This window comes from Xenopus laevis, chromosome 1L, assembly GCF_017654675.1.
Source record: "Xenopus laevis strain J_2021 chromosome 1L, Xenopus_laevis_v10.1, whole genome shotgun sequence".
In the NCBI taxonomy this organism is placed as follows: domain Eukaryota; kingdom Metazoa; phylum Chordata; class Amphibia; order Anura; family Pipidae; genus Xenopus; species Xenopus laevis.
The window spans coordinates 113,532,112-113,547,375 of NC_054371.1; the positions used below are offsets into that span (position 1 = coordinate 113,532,112).

Consider the following 15,264-nt stretch of genomic DNA (forward strand, 5'->3'; position numbering starts at 1 on the left):
GAATAGGATACTACGACTTCGATTCGAAGTAGAATAGTTTGAATATTCAACCATTCGATAGTCGAAGTACTGTCTCTTTAAAAAAACTTCGACTTCAATACTTTTAATTTACAAATTAAACCTGCTGAAGTGCTATGTTAGCCTATGGGGACCTCCTGGAGCATTTTTCTAAGATTTTTGAAGTCGAAGAAAAATCATTCGATTGATGGATGAAATACTTTGATTCGAAGGATTTCATAGTTCGATTGAACGATTTTACTTCGACCGCAAATGTCCAAATTCGATGTAAAAAAACTTCGACTTCGATATTCAAAGTATTCCAATTCGATGGTCGAATTTCGAAGCTTTTTCTACTTCAAAATTCGACCCTTGATAAATCTGCCCCTAAGTGTCCAGTACGTATCAATGAAATTAAAACAAGGGAAAAGGCAGGGGAACGGACCAACAGAAGGCGGTGTGTTGGACTAGTGCAACTGTGGTTAAATATCCGATCGGAAGATAAATCAACCAAGTATACAATGTTGCAAATAGTAACCTAATGCAGTGATAAGTTATCTGCTCAGAGGTTCTGGGTCTATAGAGGCCACCAACCCCTTCACCCGCAGTAGGTCCCCTCCCAGTCTGCGAATCTGTAAACTGCCCTTATAATCTGTATATTGGTGCGGACCCCTGCCTCTGGATGGGAGGGTGCAGACACATGGGTCAATTATTTTTCTTTCTTTTTGATTTTATTATTTTATTTTTAGAAAGATCATACAGAGACAATTGATTTGGTGATTTCATTACAACACAAACTTGCATAATTAATACATATACATTGTTAGAATTGATAAAATATATCATAGATTGCTAAAACATAGGTGTTAGCAATACAGTCATATGAAAAAGTTTGGGAACCCCTCTCAGCCTGCATAATAATTTACTCCACAAAATAAAACGGTGGTATGTATTTATTTCCCAGGAACATCTGGAAATACTGTGGTGTTTTCTGAACAAATATTTTAGTGAAGCAGTATTCAGTTGTATGAAATTAAATCAAATGTGAAAAACTGCTTGTGCAAAAACTGGGTTCCCTTGTAATTTTGTTAATTTTAATGCATGTAACTGCTCAATACTGATAACCAGCAACAACAAATTGGTTGGATTAGCTCGTTAAGCCTTGAACTTCATAGGCAGGTGTGTCCAATCATGAGAAAAGTTATTTAAGGTGACCAATTGCAAGTTGTGCTTATGTTTGACTCTCCTCTGAAGAGTGACAGCAGGGGGTTGAGAGGAAGGCTACAAAAAGCTATCTCAGAGGTTTAGGGTAGGGACACACTGGGCGATTTGGGGAGATTTAGTCGCCTGGCGACTAATCGCCGCGACTTTCCACGACCAATCTTCCCCGAATGCCTCCCCTCGCTCTGCGCCTGGCTAAAATGAAAAATCGCCTGCGCTAATCACACGCGCGATTAGTTTTCCGAAGTCGCCCGAAGTTTCCTCGTGAGGCAACTTCGGGCGATTTCGGAAAACGAATCGCCGTGTGTGATTAGCGCCGGCGACTTTTCATTTTATCCAGGCGCAGAGTGAGGGGAGACATTCGGGAAGAAAAGTCGCTGCGATTAGTCGCCAGGCGACTAAATCTCCCCAAATCGCCCAGTGTGTCCCTACCCTTAAACTGTCAGTTTCAACTGTAAGGAGTGTAATCAGGAAATGGAAGGCCACGGGTACAGTTGTTGTAAAATAGGACAAGAAAAGTACAGAAGCGGCATATGCAGAGGATTGTCTTTGGTTACAGACAACACAAAGATCACCTGCAAGAGCATCTTGCTGCAGATGGTGTATCTGTACATCGTTCTACAATTCAGTGCAATTTGCACAAAGAACATCTGTATGGCAGGGTGATGAGAAAGAAGCCCTTTCTGCACTCACGCCACAAACAGTCGCTTGTTGTATGCAAAAGCTCATTTAGACAAGCCACAGTTATTTTGGAACAAAGTGCTTTGGACTGATGAGACAAAAATGGAGTTCTCTGATTATAACAAAAAGCACTTTGTATGGCGGAGGAAGAACAACTCATTCCAAGAAAAACACCTGTTACCTACTGTCAAATTTGGTGGAGGTTCCATCATGCTGTGGGGCTGGGGCACTTATTAAAGACAAGAGTCGGATGAATTCAACCCAGTATCAACAAATTCTTCAGGATAATGTTGAAGCATCAGTCACAAAATTGAAATTAGGCAGGTGTTGGCTATTCCAACAAGACAATGACCCTAAACACACTTCAAAATCTACAAAGGAATTTATGCAGAGGGAGAAGTACAATGTTCTGGAATGGCCGTCACAGTCCCCCGACTTAAATATCATCTAAAATCTATGGGATAATTTGAAGCAGGCTGTCCATGCTCAGCACCCATCAAATTTAACTGAACTGGAGAGATTTTGTATGGACGAATACCGCCATTCAGACACTCATCAAAGGCTATAGGAGGCGTCTAGAGGCAGTTACATTTGCAAAAGGAGGCTCAACTAAGTATTGATGTAATATCTCTGTTAGAATGCCCACATTTATGCACCTGTCTAATTTTGTTATGATGCATATTGCATATTTTCTGTTAATCCAATAAACTTTATGTCACTGCTGAAATACTACTGTTTCCATAAGGCATGTTATATATTAAAAGGAAGTTGCTACTTTGAAAGCTCAGCCAATGATAAACAAAACTCCAAAGAATTAAAAGGGGTTTCCAAACTTTTCATTTCAAGTATACATAGAAAGTTCTAACCCGTTAGCAATATATACCTGAAAAGCAGTAGGCTGGTCTGATTTTGGCACCTTATTTAAACCCTTTTGTAGTGTAAATTGTGGAGGGGTTAAATATATAGTTGAAACATCAAAACTGCTAACAGATTAATGGAATGGAGTTTCGTATTGGAACTACAATCCACATAATCCACTGTGAATGGCATGCTTCTGAGAGAAATTGCATCGTTATGACGTCAACGTCATCGACAATGCAAGGGTGGGGAAATCACTGCGACTTGCTTCTCCAGTCAGAAGCAATGCTGAAGGCTGGGTTTGCTGGGAGGGTTGCATATTCTAGGAGCTGATGCTGATGACGATTTGTCGCCGACGATGCTGTTTATAATCTTGGCTGCATGGGAGTAACAACGGCGTGGTTGAGGATACAGGGGTGAGAAAAGGCTATTGTTTCACAAAGTAATAGGCTTAACTCTGAAAAAAAACTTTATTCTTTTTTTTATCGTTGTGTACAACTCAAAAGATATGGAACACTGTAACTCATGACAGTTCTTTGTCTTTGCCAGGGAACTAAAGCTGGCCAAAGATCCGATTGTACAAATCAACGTACGACCAAACGACTGATGTTCGTCGAACGAAAAATGTCGTGGCTCTCCACACACGGCCCGAAAATCGTACGAATCCACGATTCGTACGATCGGATCGTTGCGTCTATGGCCAGTTTAAGACTTTTGCAAAAAGTAACAACCAGAAGTTACCCAAATGCTGTTTTCAATAGCAATGAATAACTTTAAAAACACAAAAAAATTTGAATATATATATTGAGAGTGCTTAGAATTATGTTTTCTTTTAAAAGCAAATTTTTATTTTTGGGTTGACTTGCCCTTTAAAGTACTGATAAACCAAGTTTGGTATATAGCATCATATTTATGAATAACATAACCAAGTGCTATTTATATAAAGTAGAATCCAATTTTACACTTCCTGGGGGGGGTCAAAATTCTGGGAAATTCTGGGAAAAGTAAAATCCAGGGGGGGGAATGCTGCTTGCCTATATGGAACCACAAAAAAATAGCATCAATTTCAGGAAAACGTACAATCCAGGTACCTAAACTGTATTGTATTGTTAAAAAAAAACAACCATTCCAAGAATATCTGCATCAATACAATTGATTTTGCATGGCAAATACATTAAACACAGTCCCAGCATTTAAACATAATTTCTAGGTAAATTCTGTCAGTAGCGCTTTACGCTGGGAGGGCTGTATTATAAAGTTACAAGCTCATTTTAATAAAATGATGGACATTGTTGGGCTGCACGTCCTACTATATGAATTTTATCCTTGATATTGTCACTTTACATTATACCCACTTTTATTTAATGTAAATGACAGATGACAGTGTTTCCCTGGAAATTATTTGTATGTGGTGCTACCACTTATAACATTTGACAAACAGTATGTCCATGTCAGGAAATATAGGTTATATGGAACAAACATCTGGAACTATTCTGACATTAATATACCACTAAAATGTTCCGATATACATTCATCACCACGATTGTTCAATGGTTATAACAGTAACTAGAACTGCTATGAATCAAAGTAGCAGAAGCCAGCTGACGGAGACCTGTGAAGAAGGCTGACCTGCTACAATGTTTCAAAAGTCAGAAACAGCAGTGCAGAAAGGAAACCAGGGGAAGCACTGCTGGATTCGCAATTACACTAACAAAAAATTTTCAAACCACTTTAAAATGTTCACTGAATGCATAACAAAAAGTAAAACTTAGAATGACAATGCCTTTCATCAAACACAACTGTATTTTTAAGTCAAATCCCCTTTAATGTTCCTGCTAATGGCAATATGATCCTATCGTGGGTTAAGAGGTGACTTTGAGGATTGCTGCCTATGTATGAATAAAGCCAGATGCACTTTTGCTTGTATTGCAGTAAGTGTGGGTTGCTGCCATGACTGTCTATGTGCCTGGAAGAAGACTTTTGCATGGGGAAGAATGCAAGCAGACAGGGGAGCCTACCTGCACAAGCACGAGCACGAGCACATCAATGGCAGGGGTGCAAGTGTGCAGGCACAGCAGAATTCCTAGTGGTGCACGTGTATGCAGGCCCTGGCTGAGCTTGCAGGCAAAGCCACTAGTTGCCCTCCTTTTCAGTCCTCCCCCCTCTCTAACTTTCTTTACACAATCCCTCTCCTGTCTCCGCCACATTCCTGCCTATCCATGAAGCTTCCAAGGGTAAATGGTACTGCACCTGTCTATGATACCTCTTCATCCCATGTATCCACAACTATTGCTTCTCCTCGGCTCCAGTCTTCACACGCTGAAACTCCCAAGAACTGCCATGATGCAGCGGAGAAAGAGCAGGACGGCGCCGGAAACAGCCGAGGCCTCGCTGTCAGGGGAAAGCTGAACGGTGCCGAAGTTTGCCGAAACCCGAGCTTTCACGTCAAAGGACAGCCGAGTGCTGACGGAAACAGCCAAACCCCCTAAACCTAGGCAACGAAGCAGCTTCCGAACTGAAAACTTAATGTCATGGAATATGCTGAGCTTTGACGACAACCAGGGCCGCCTCCAGGGGGGGGGGGGAGATTTGTCCCAGGCTGTGTCTTATGAGGGGGCCCGGCCAAGCCCCCTGCCGTCAGTCAGCTCAGAAGCAGAGCTGGGTGGGGCTGAAGTCTGTGCATCTCGAGTGCGTGAGGATTGGATGGGGACTCAGAGGGGCAGTCCACTGTCACGCTGGATGGTAGAGGGACCCATCTCAAATTCATAGCAGGCAAGTTGTAAATAACCAAGAGTATTTTACTACAGACACATTCCACCACCCCCTCCCCCGTGCTGTCAGTGCAGCGTGAGTACAGGTTACATGCAGCTATTTGTTGTTCTTTTTTATGTCTTCCTACCTACCCCAAACACCCCCCTAATATCTAGCACCCTTTTGGCTCACCCTTTTTTTCTCCCACAAAGATGCCATTAACCCTTTCTTACCTTAACCAGTGGTGCTTTTTTTGTGTGTTGTGAGCTGAGGTACATAAATTGGCACATAGTTTAAATGACACTCTGATCAGGTGTTTATTTTATATTAAATTGCCACTACATTTAACCAGCTACGTGTTCTGTGACAGAATACTGTATGTCCATTATATTTCTAAAGATGTTATGCTTGAAATTGCCATTGCTTTAAGCATTCTATGTATTTTTAGGTTATGTTACGTAAAAAAAAGTTGTTTTACAGAAACAAAGCACAATATAGCACATTATTTTTTATTTTTATGAACTACTAATACTAACTATCATTGGACCCCTAAATGTATGCAATTTACTTACATAACTTATGGAAACATTTACATGACTTTTGCAGAAACTTATGCAAAAAAAGTAACGTTTGGTAATACCTTTTATTGGCTAACTGAATAAGTAACAATTGCAAGCTTTCAGAGCACACAGGCCCCTTCTTCAGGCAAAATACAAATGAAAGGCTGGAAAGGCACATCCTATATGTAATGTTAGATAATTGAAAAAGGGGTTATGGGCAATAAATTAGAGAGTTACAGATAGACAGAGATAATTTGTAGAGATAATAAAAGTAATTAGGGTGGGTTGTAAATAGTCCAGGGGTCTGGATTCAGTCAGGTCACATAGCTAGAACTAGACCAAGACAGAATAGGGTAAGGTTAACACAACATTTTCTGCATTTTTTCAATGGCTAACACGGTAGAACATCTCAAAACTGTAGTAACTAGTAACTAGTGCATCAAGCAATGACACTTAGAGAAGTGCAGTGTCGCACTGGGCCGGTGGGACACCAGGAAAAGACCCAGTAGGCCCTTGCCCTCATGGGCCCCCGCTGACCCAGACCTGCTCTCCCAGAAAAGAAAGTTAACGGTGCGGCACGTCTTCTGCGAAAGCGTGTCTTTTCTACACGCGTGCAGCAGATTAGTGGAGGCTGTCCTTGCGCATGCAAGTCACGTCTTTTGCACATGTGTGTGCATGCCGCATTCATGGAGGCAGCCGGAGTTCAGGAGCAGCGTCGACCTGGGCCGGAGGGACACCAGGAAAAAACCCGGTGGGCCCCAGCCCTCGGGACCCCGCCGGCCCAGACCCGGTAGACATAGGCAGTGTTCCTGACCTACCCTCCCCCCGATCACATGAGGAAGACGCGATACGTGTGAAGCAGGTACGAATTGGCGGGGGGGCAGAGGCACAGAGAGAGCCTGGCGACTGGGGTAGCGGGGGCCCTGCCTCTGGGGGGGGCGGTGGGGGGTCCTGCTACTGGGGGGGCAGTGGCGGAGCCCTGATGTGCCAGTCCCGGTGGGCCCTGACTTGCAAGAAAGAATACTGTCAGGTCTGGACTGAGAATGAAATTAGGTCCTGGCATTTTTGGTACATAGAGGCCCAAACAGAGGTCCAAAGAGTTCCCCCACCAGCCCAATGAATAGTGACTGTCTATGGCCATTTACAACAGCCCCTCTGGCATTTGTCACCCAGTTACCAGTCCTGGCCTGAATACTGTAGTCTTTCTTAAACACTATCATCAAATACTCATGTTTATTACATTGTTTCATTTTTTCATACACAATTTGTCATCTTGTGCAAGAATAGAGCAGAGCTGGGCCAAGTAGCATTAGCCCCCAACCAAGGTAATTCTCTACACCACAAAACAACAGGCAGACGGCACTTCTGGGATTAGGTTTATTGGAGTTACTGCGTTTCGGGAGTATATCCCTTAGTCATAGGTACTTTTAGTCATGATTTCCCATTGTGATCTACATCCATAAAAGCATTGTTAGCATTCTGTTCCATGGAAAATATTACTTAAGTAGCATCTATTTGGCTGTATTTAGACAAATACCAACTAGTCTTGGAGCATAGGCTACACACGACCCTCTTACACCAGGATGGGCTTTTGCAATATGGAAATAACACGTGTTGATGTTGTTAAATGACAACTCACTACTGCCAAAGATGTAGAATAACAGAATAAAACCGGCACCATATAATATTCATTATTGCCTACAAAATCAGGGGGATTTCATTTATCCTGTATGACTCCTGTGGTGTGGTGTACCGCTTAAGTAGTGATGCATGGGCTGCACAAAAGGCATACTACAGGTTTAGGGTCGGACTGGGCCGGTGGGACACGGGAAAAAACCTAGTGGGCCCCGGCTTTTTTGGGCACTGCCGCTCTCCTTACCTCCCTCCCTGACCCCGGTTGCTGACCTGGCCTCCTTTCCTTGACCTCGCTGTCGACACACAAGAAAAGGTATGTGGTAGGGGGTTGCAGCTGGAATGGGGTGGCCGAAGGGGGATTGTGGCTGGGGGACCCAGGGGAAGGTCTGGTCTGAAGGTCAGGCTTACCCACAGGTCGGGCAGATTTAAGCTAGCACCCTTCCTTGTATTTCCAGATAAGTGTAGGAAAAATGTTCCATCCATTATCTTTTTAGAATGGTGGCGCACCTGGCGATTCATTCTTCCCACCGGCAAGAATGTGAATCAGCGGGATGGCATGCGGATCGCCCAAAGTCCAAAGTCTCCTCAAAAAATGAAGCATTACATATGCCATCCCGCTGGCCATTTGAATTCTTGCCGGCGGGAAGGCATATGTGGAGATTAGTTGCCGGAAGAAGAGGAGATTTGTCGCTAGGGTTGCCACCTTTTCTAAAAAAAAATACCGGCCTTCCTATATTCTTGCTGTTTGTTCCTATTAATAACACTGGCATCAAGCATCATTTTTACCGGCTGGCAACCATATTTGTCGCTGGGCAACTAATCTCCCCCGAATCACCAGGTGTGCCACCACCCTTAGATTAAAGGAAACTCTGACTACTTTATAGGGGTTGTTCACCCATTACTAAGCTTAAAGGAGAAGGAAAGTTGTAATCACTGGGGGTGGCAGTATACAGCCATGTACTTCTCAGTGAGCACCTTGGAGCTATCCTCTCAGTGGTGTTCCTGGGCCCCTGAGATGTCCCCCACACACCGTGTTTATTTTTCTAAATGTCAGAGTGGGCTGAGGAGGGGATGCATCCAGGCCCAGATTTGTGGAGAGGCCACAAAGGCCCGTGCCAGCAAAATATTTGGGGCGGCATGCCCCCCTTCCGATCGCTGAGTAGCATTGGGGACGCCGTTGAAATCCGGCCCTGGATGCACCACTAGTGCAGAGAGCAAAAAATTTGGATTATTTGGATAAAATGAAATCTATGGGAGATGGTCTTTCTGTAATGCAGAGTTTTCTGGATAACGGTTTACCGGATAATAGATCCCATACCTGTACTGATTTTACTTACATCCTGGGCATCTGCAAGGAGTTTGCTTGTTCATCCTCTCTCTGTGTAGGTCTCCTCCCAAACTCCAAAAACAGACAGGTTGACTCTTGATAAAACTGGGGCATAGATGTTTTATGTAAATATGCCAGCAGACTGGGGACCCGTGGGCCCACAGGAAAACCTGACCTCAAGGGTGCCCACTGCAACTGACCACCCCAACATCCGCTATCATGCTGATGGCATCCATCTACCCCTCCCAGTAAAAACCTGCCCAATGCACACACCCAAACCAAACATTATGTAAGGAACCAAGGTGGTGGGGCCCACTTGTTGGGCCATTGTAACCCTGCATGCCAGCAATATATACATAAAGGGTAATAATGATGTTAATTGTTTGTAAAAGTTACCAGCTCTGATGCTTTTCTTGCCCTTTAAATGTCTTTTAAAACCAGAATTTTATGTGTGTCAATACAAGGAAACTATTTTATTTTAGCATTTTTTGCATACTTTACAATTTATTGATATACTGCTCTAGGGGCAGAGAATCTAGTCTTTTCCAGTTTTCCCCTGTCTTTTACGAATGGATGCAGATTAAATCTTAAAAACAAAAACCTGAACCTTTTACATATATGTATAACAAAACACTGCAGAGGTCTAAATGTACCTCTAAAGGGGGAATATTGCTAAATCATATAGCACAAACAACCTCTTCCTTTTTAGTACATTCATTTTATCAGCTCTTTCCTGTTGTTAGCATTAAACTGGTTTTGTAGAATGGTGGGTAGAGGAGAAAGCTAATGAGGAAACTTCGGGCGACTTTGGAATACGAAGCGCCGCGTGTGCCATGCTGCAGGCGACTTTTCATTATAGCGGTGCAAGACAGAGGGAATACATTCAGGGAGATTGGTCGCCAGGCGACCGCCCTGATCGCTCAGTGTGCCCCTACCCTAAGGGGTGGTTAACCTTTAAGTTAACTTTTAGTATGTTATAGAATGGCTAATTCTAAGCAACTTTTTGGTCTTTTTTTTTAGTTTTTAATTATTGACCTTCTGGCTCTTTCCAGATTTTAAATGGGGGTCACTTAAGCCATCTAAAAAACAAATGCTCTGTAAAGCTACAATCACATTAAACGTTAATTTATAGGTGAACAATCTATCAGAAGCTTCAGTGTTATTTAACATACCTGTCTACATTTCAACATAATGATTTATGGAGGTACAAGAACTGGGGTTAGCTCACAACCATTACTATATACAAGCAGGTTCACAAATGTTGGACAGGACGACCTAACGGAGTATATACGCTTTTTAACTGTTCCACTTAGTCTCCGTGTATTTTGAGCTGTGGAAAAAATACTGATATTTGTTGAAGTTGTACTGAGTCCTAGGGGTGAATATTTAGAATTGAAGCTTCTATAAAGAGAATGCACATGAACTTTTAAAGTGTTTCTCTAGCCTAGCTTATTATGTATCATCATTGCAAATGTCCCACTAATGGAATATAGTTGGTAACTGGGCCTGCCCAGCATTTATTACAAACTTTTTAATCTATTTTTTATTCAAGTATTTCTTTTGTGTGTAGGTGTAGGCGTGACTGATTTCCCATTTCACTGTATTGTCATTCTGCCTGGATAGTGTGCATAACAGCTATCATATTATACTGCCTGACTGCCTTTAGGTATTAAGCACAAGCCTCGCCATAATATTTAGATCAGGCTGAGGTAGTGCTTATTGGGCTGAATGCCTTGACTGTTAGGGTAGATTATACAGAATGCATGACCACCCCCCCCATGGTTATTGGCTCAACACAATGTTCTTTTCCCCTTGTTTGATGGCGGCAGTGGCAAATTTATATCTGGTGCTGCTCTATGTACCTTCTGTGCATGTGGCAATCACATAAGAGTCTGGTAATCCTCACTCAACCCTGCTGCCAGATTGAGATTTCTATAAAAACACCTGCCCCACTAAACTAGACAGGATCCCTTGGGTGTCTATAAAGAAAATATGGCCTTGGTGATTGTATTAGACCTACTGTTAGCACTGTATATTTCCTCTGCATCATCTGTCCCCTTTAGCACTGATAACATTTTATGATGTCAATGGGCTGTTCAGCCTTCTGGGATTACAGTGTAAGCAATATCCTGGCGCCCTGCATCCCCTTTCACTGGGTAACCCAAACTTCACAGGGCCAGCACTCCGGTTGGGGGTAACTACGTTTTTTAAAAGAAATTGCCCCCCGATAGGACACTCGCACAGGGAGGGAGCTCCCGGTGGCGCGGCCATGTGGGTCAGAGCCAGAACTGCCATCAGAAACTTTCGGGCCCTGCACAAGTTATTGATATGGGCTCTCCAAGCAACACACGCACGCAGTACCAAAATTCTGACACGCCCCTTGTGTGTGCAATATGACATGTTACTCTGTATAAGCAGTTCATACAAGCAGTTCCATTGTGCTGATTAACAGTTAATTTGGGGTCAGTGCAATTTGCCACACTTCTCATTGCTTGATGCACTAGTTACATACGTTTCTACAAAAGTCATGTAAAGGTTTCCACAAGTTATGGAATTGCATACATTTAGGGGTCCAATGATAGTAGTAAAAATAATGTGCTATATTGTGCTTTGTATGTACGTTTCTCCAAAAATAAACTTTTTTCTTTGTTTTATGTAAAATAACATAAAAATACATAGAATGCTTAAAGAAATGGCAATTTCAAGCATAACATACTCAGAACATATAGTGGAATAAACACAATTTACATTCACATAAAAACTGTCAGAACAAGTAGCTGGTTAAATGTAGTGGCAATTTAATATAAAATGAACACCTGATCAAAGTGTCATTTAAACTATGTGCCAATTTATGTACCTCAGCTCACAACACAAAAAAAGCACAGATGGTTAAGGTAAGAAAGTGTTAATTGCATCTTTGTGGGAGAAAGGGAGGGCCAAGTTGAGCTAGATATTAGGGGATTGTTTGGGGTAGGCAGACATAAATGTGTAGCTTGGCTGGGCCCCCTCATAAGACACAAAACAGCCCTGGACAACTTTCCCCTCTGTCCCCCCATGAAGGTGGCCCTGGTCAGAGCGCATGTGCAACTCTCTTATGATGTCACGCGCATGCACATAATGAGCAAGTAATGGCATTCACTCATTATGTGCATGCATGTCCCCAACATGGCTGCTAGCACCGGGAGCTCTCTCCCGGTGTTGGTGGCAATTTTTTAAAAAAACAAAAACTACTGTTATCCCCAATTGGAGTACAGCCCACAACTTTGGTTGGGGATAATATTTTTTTGGCAACAGGTGCCATTTAATCTCCCGATGTACCATACACTGCACTGAATATAGTGCATCAGCAAATTAGGGTTTCAAACAGGGATGACCCATAAACTAATGACCCATGACTAATATCCATAGTACACGGATATCAGTTAGAATCATCAGCCCTTCTGACACATTGGAAATTGTACAAAACAATCTGTATGTTTATGGTTAGCTTGAGGACCAGAGGGTCTTTATACACTTCTTGGTCCCAACTGAAAGTAAGGCTGTGAGAAATTACATGGAACATGGAATGGTACAGTGGAACATCAATGGCTCTACAGAAGCCATGGTAAGCCCTTGAACAGCTTTATACTGTATACTAACTGTTAAAGGGGTCGCTCACCTTTGAGATAACTTTTAGTATGATGTCGAGAGTCATATTCTGAGACAATTTGTAATTTCATTTTTTTTTAATTATTTGTGGTTTTAAAGTTATTTAGGTTTTGATTCAGCAGCTCTCCAGTTTGCAATGTCAGTAATCTGGTGGCTAGGATCCAAATTACCCTAGCTACCATGCATTGATTTGAATAAGAGACTGGAATATGAATAAGAGAGGCCTGCAAATTAAAAAGTAGCAATAACAATACATTTGTAGCTTTACAGAGCATTTGTTTTTGGATGGGGTAAGTGACCACCATTTGAAAGTTGGAAAGAGTCAGAAGAAGGAAAATAATTCAAAAATTATTAAATAAAAAAGAAATACCAATTGAAAAGATGCTTTCTGGTATACATTTGTGGCTAATGAACACAATCTGTGCATGCCTGGTTTGTGTGTATGTACAGTATGTGTGTGTAACAACATTCAATGAGGCTATAGAAATATAGATCACAGCTTTACTAGAAGACTCGTGCCGTCTTATTCAAATCAATCCATGGTTGCTAGAGTAATTTGGAGCCTAGCAACCAGATTGCTGGAATTGCAAACTGGAGAACTGCTGAATAAAATAATAACCACTGTTAATAAATAAATGAAAACCAGTAGCAAATTGTCTATTGTGTAAGTGTGTAATGGCTTCTGTATGTTATATGTATGGTGGACTAAATATTAACAAAATATTAATCAATAGGGATCCCATTATCATGTTTTATATTTTAGGCACTATAGTATCTAGTGAGTATAATGTGAAGAACAAAAAAATAGAGATTAACGTATGGAATATACTAATGATGCCACTTTAATAGTGACTACGGTATGTAAAGCCACACAGCACACGTCCTTGGAAATGAAACACAAACACTCTAGATATTGGTCACAGTTGCATATTTATAAACAGATTTTTGTGCAAGCAGTGAACCCACCTCACTGACACGTTTTGACTGGAAATACAAAACGCAGCACCAGTTAAAGAGAAATACAGATTTAAAAACTTTCACATGGAATTTGGAAAGCTTTTTGCAGCATACAGCATAAAAATAACCCATGCCTTTGTAAACATTTATGATGCAGACTTGCAAACGTGCAAAAAAAAAAAAACAAAACACAAATTTCTTCATTTTTAAGCATCATACTGTACATAACCATGTCATGAGGAAACAAATATACAAACTGTTCTCTGAATACAAACCGCTGTCTTCAATCATGCTGTTTTTGTAGTGATAAAAAGGACTGGTGAATACTGTATATGCTACTACATGTATCATTATAGCCCTACATAAAGTATTACAGGTATGGAATACATTATCCCGAAACCTCTGAATTACGGAATGTCTCCAATATGCTCCATTTTATCCAATTAATTCAAATTTTTCAAAATTATTTCCTTTTTCTCTTTAATAATAAAACAGTACCTTATACTTGATCCAAACTAAGATATAATTAATATTTATTGGAGGCAAAACCAGCCTATTGGGTTTATTGAATTTTTATACATGATTTGAAGATCCAAATTACAGAAAGATCTGTTATCCGGAAAACTCCAGGTCCCGATGGTTCTGGATAGCAGGTCCCATACTTGTACTAGAAAATCTCGGGTATAAGAGTTCAAGAAGTGTGAACTACTGCTAAAATACATTTGTTGATTAAACAGTCTTTACCTTACAATATTGCCTCCCTATTGTGATTTTCTCGTCCCTTCCCTTCACTTTCGGACACACCTTTAAATTCCTACGGCTGGGGTCAGATATGAGATTTTAATTCGTATCTCTCTCTGAAGTGCCCTATAATGGTCCCTCTTATGGCTGAGACACTTACCAGGGAATGTTGCAGGCAGACCTTCCCAAGCTTATAATATGATGATTCCAAGGGACAGATTTATAAAAATGTAAGATTTGAGGTTAATTAATAAAATCTCACCCATGTTCTATTCATTCCTATGGGATTTTTTAGAATTGTTTTTATTAATGGGTGAAAGTTATAACTCACCATTTGATAAATAAGGTTTTAAAGATCCCATAGGAATGAATAGAATGTGGGTGAGTTTTTATTTAAGCTCTTAACTCATTTTGATAACATTTTGATAAATCTGCTGCAAGTGTTGGTCTATAGCAGGGGTCCCCAACATTTTTCACCCATGAGCAACATTCAGATAAAGTAAAAAGAGTTGGGGAGCAACAGAAACATGAAACAAGTTCCTGGGTGATGCCAAATAAGGGTAGTGATTGGCTATTGATAGTCCCTATGTGGACTGGTAGCCTAGGAGGCTCTGTTTCACAGTACATCTGGTTTTTTTGCAACCAAAACTTGCCTCCAAGTCTGGAATTCAAAAATAACCACTTGCTTTGAGGCCACTGAGAGCAATATCCAAGGGGTTGTGGAGCCACATGTTGCTCACGAGCTACTGGTTGGGGATCACTGGTCTATAGGCTCCCAGAAGTGCAACTGATTGCGCTATAAGCAAATGGTCGTCATTTTTTTTTCAGTTATACTTCAGATACCCAAAGAGTAGAAAGTAGAAAGTAGCCCTTGCCTTTCCTACTCTA

The 15,264-nt window shown here is 41.4% G+C and overlaps 1 protein-coding gene across 6 annotated transcripts in view; it reads right to left on the reverse strand.

The window, feature by feature from the left end:
- Window positions 1-5,456, reverse strand: part of pik3r2.L (phosphoinositide-3-kinase regulatory subunit 2 L homeolog) — a 56,102-nt gene extending 50,646 nt beyond the window's left edge. For 3 of the 6 annotated variants that reach the window (XM_018255687.2, XM_018255694.2, XM_018255706.2), the window contains exon 1: window positions 5,008-5,456. The gene's annotated coding sequence lies outside the window, so the exon portion shown is untranslated. The remainder of the gene's footprint in view (window positions 1-5,007) is intronic. The other 3 variants (XM_018255715.2, XM_018255698.2, XM_018255724.2) reach the window with 2 other exon arrangements.
- Between the last annotated feature and the right edge of the window lie 9,808 nt (window positions 5,457-15,264).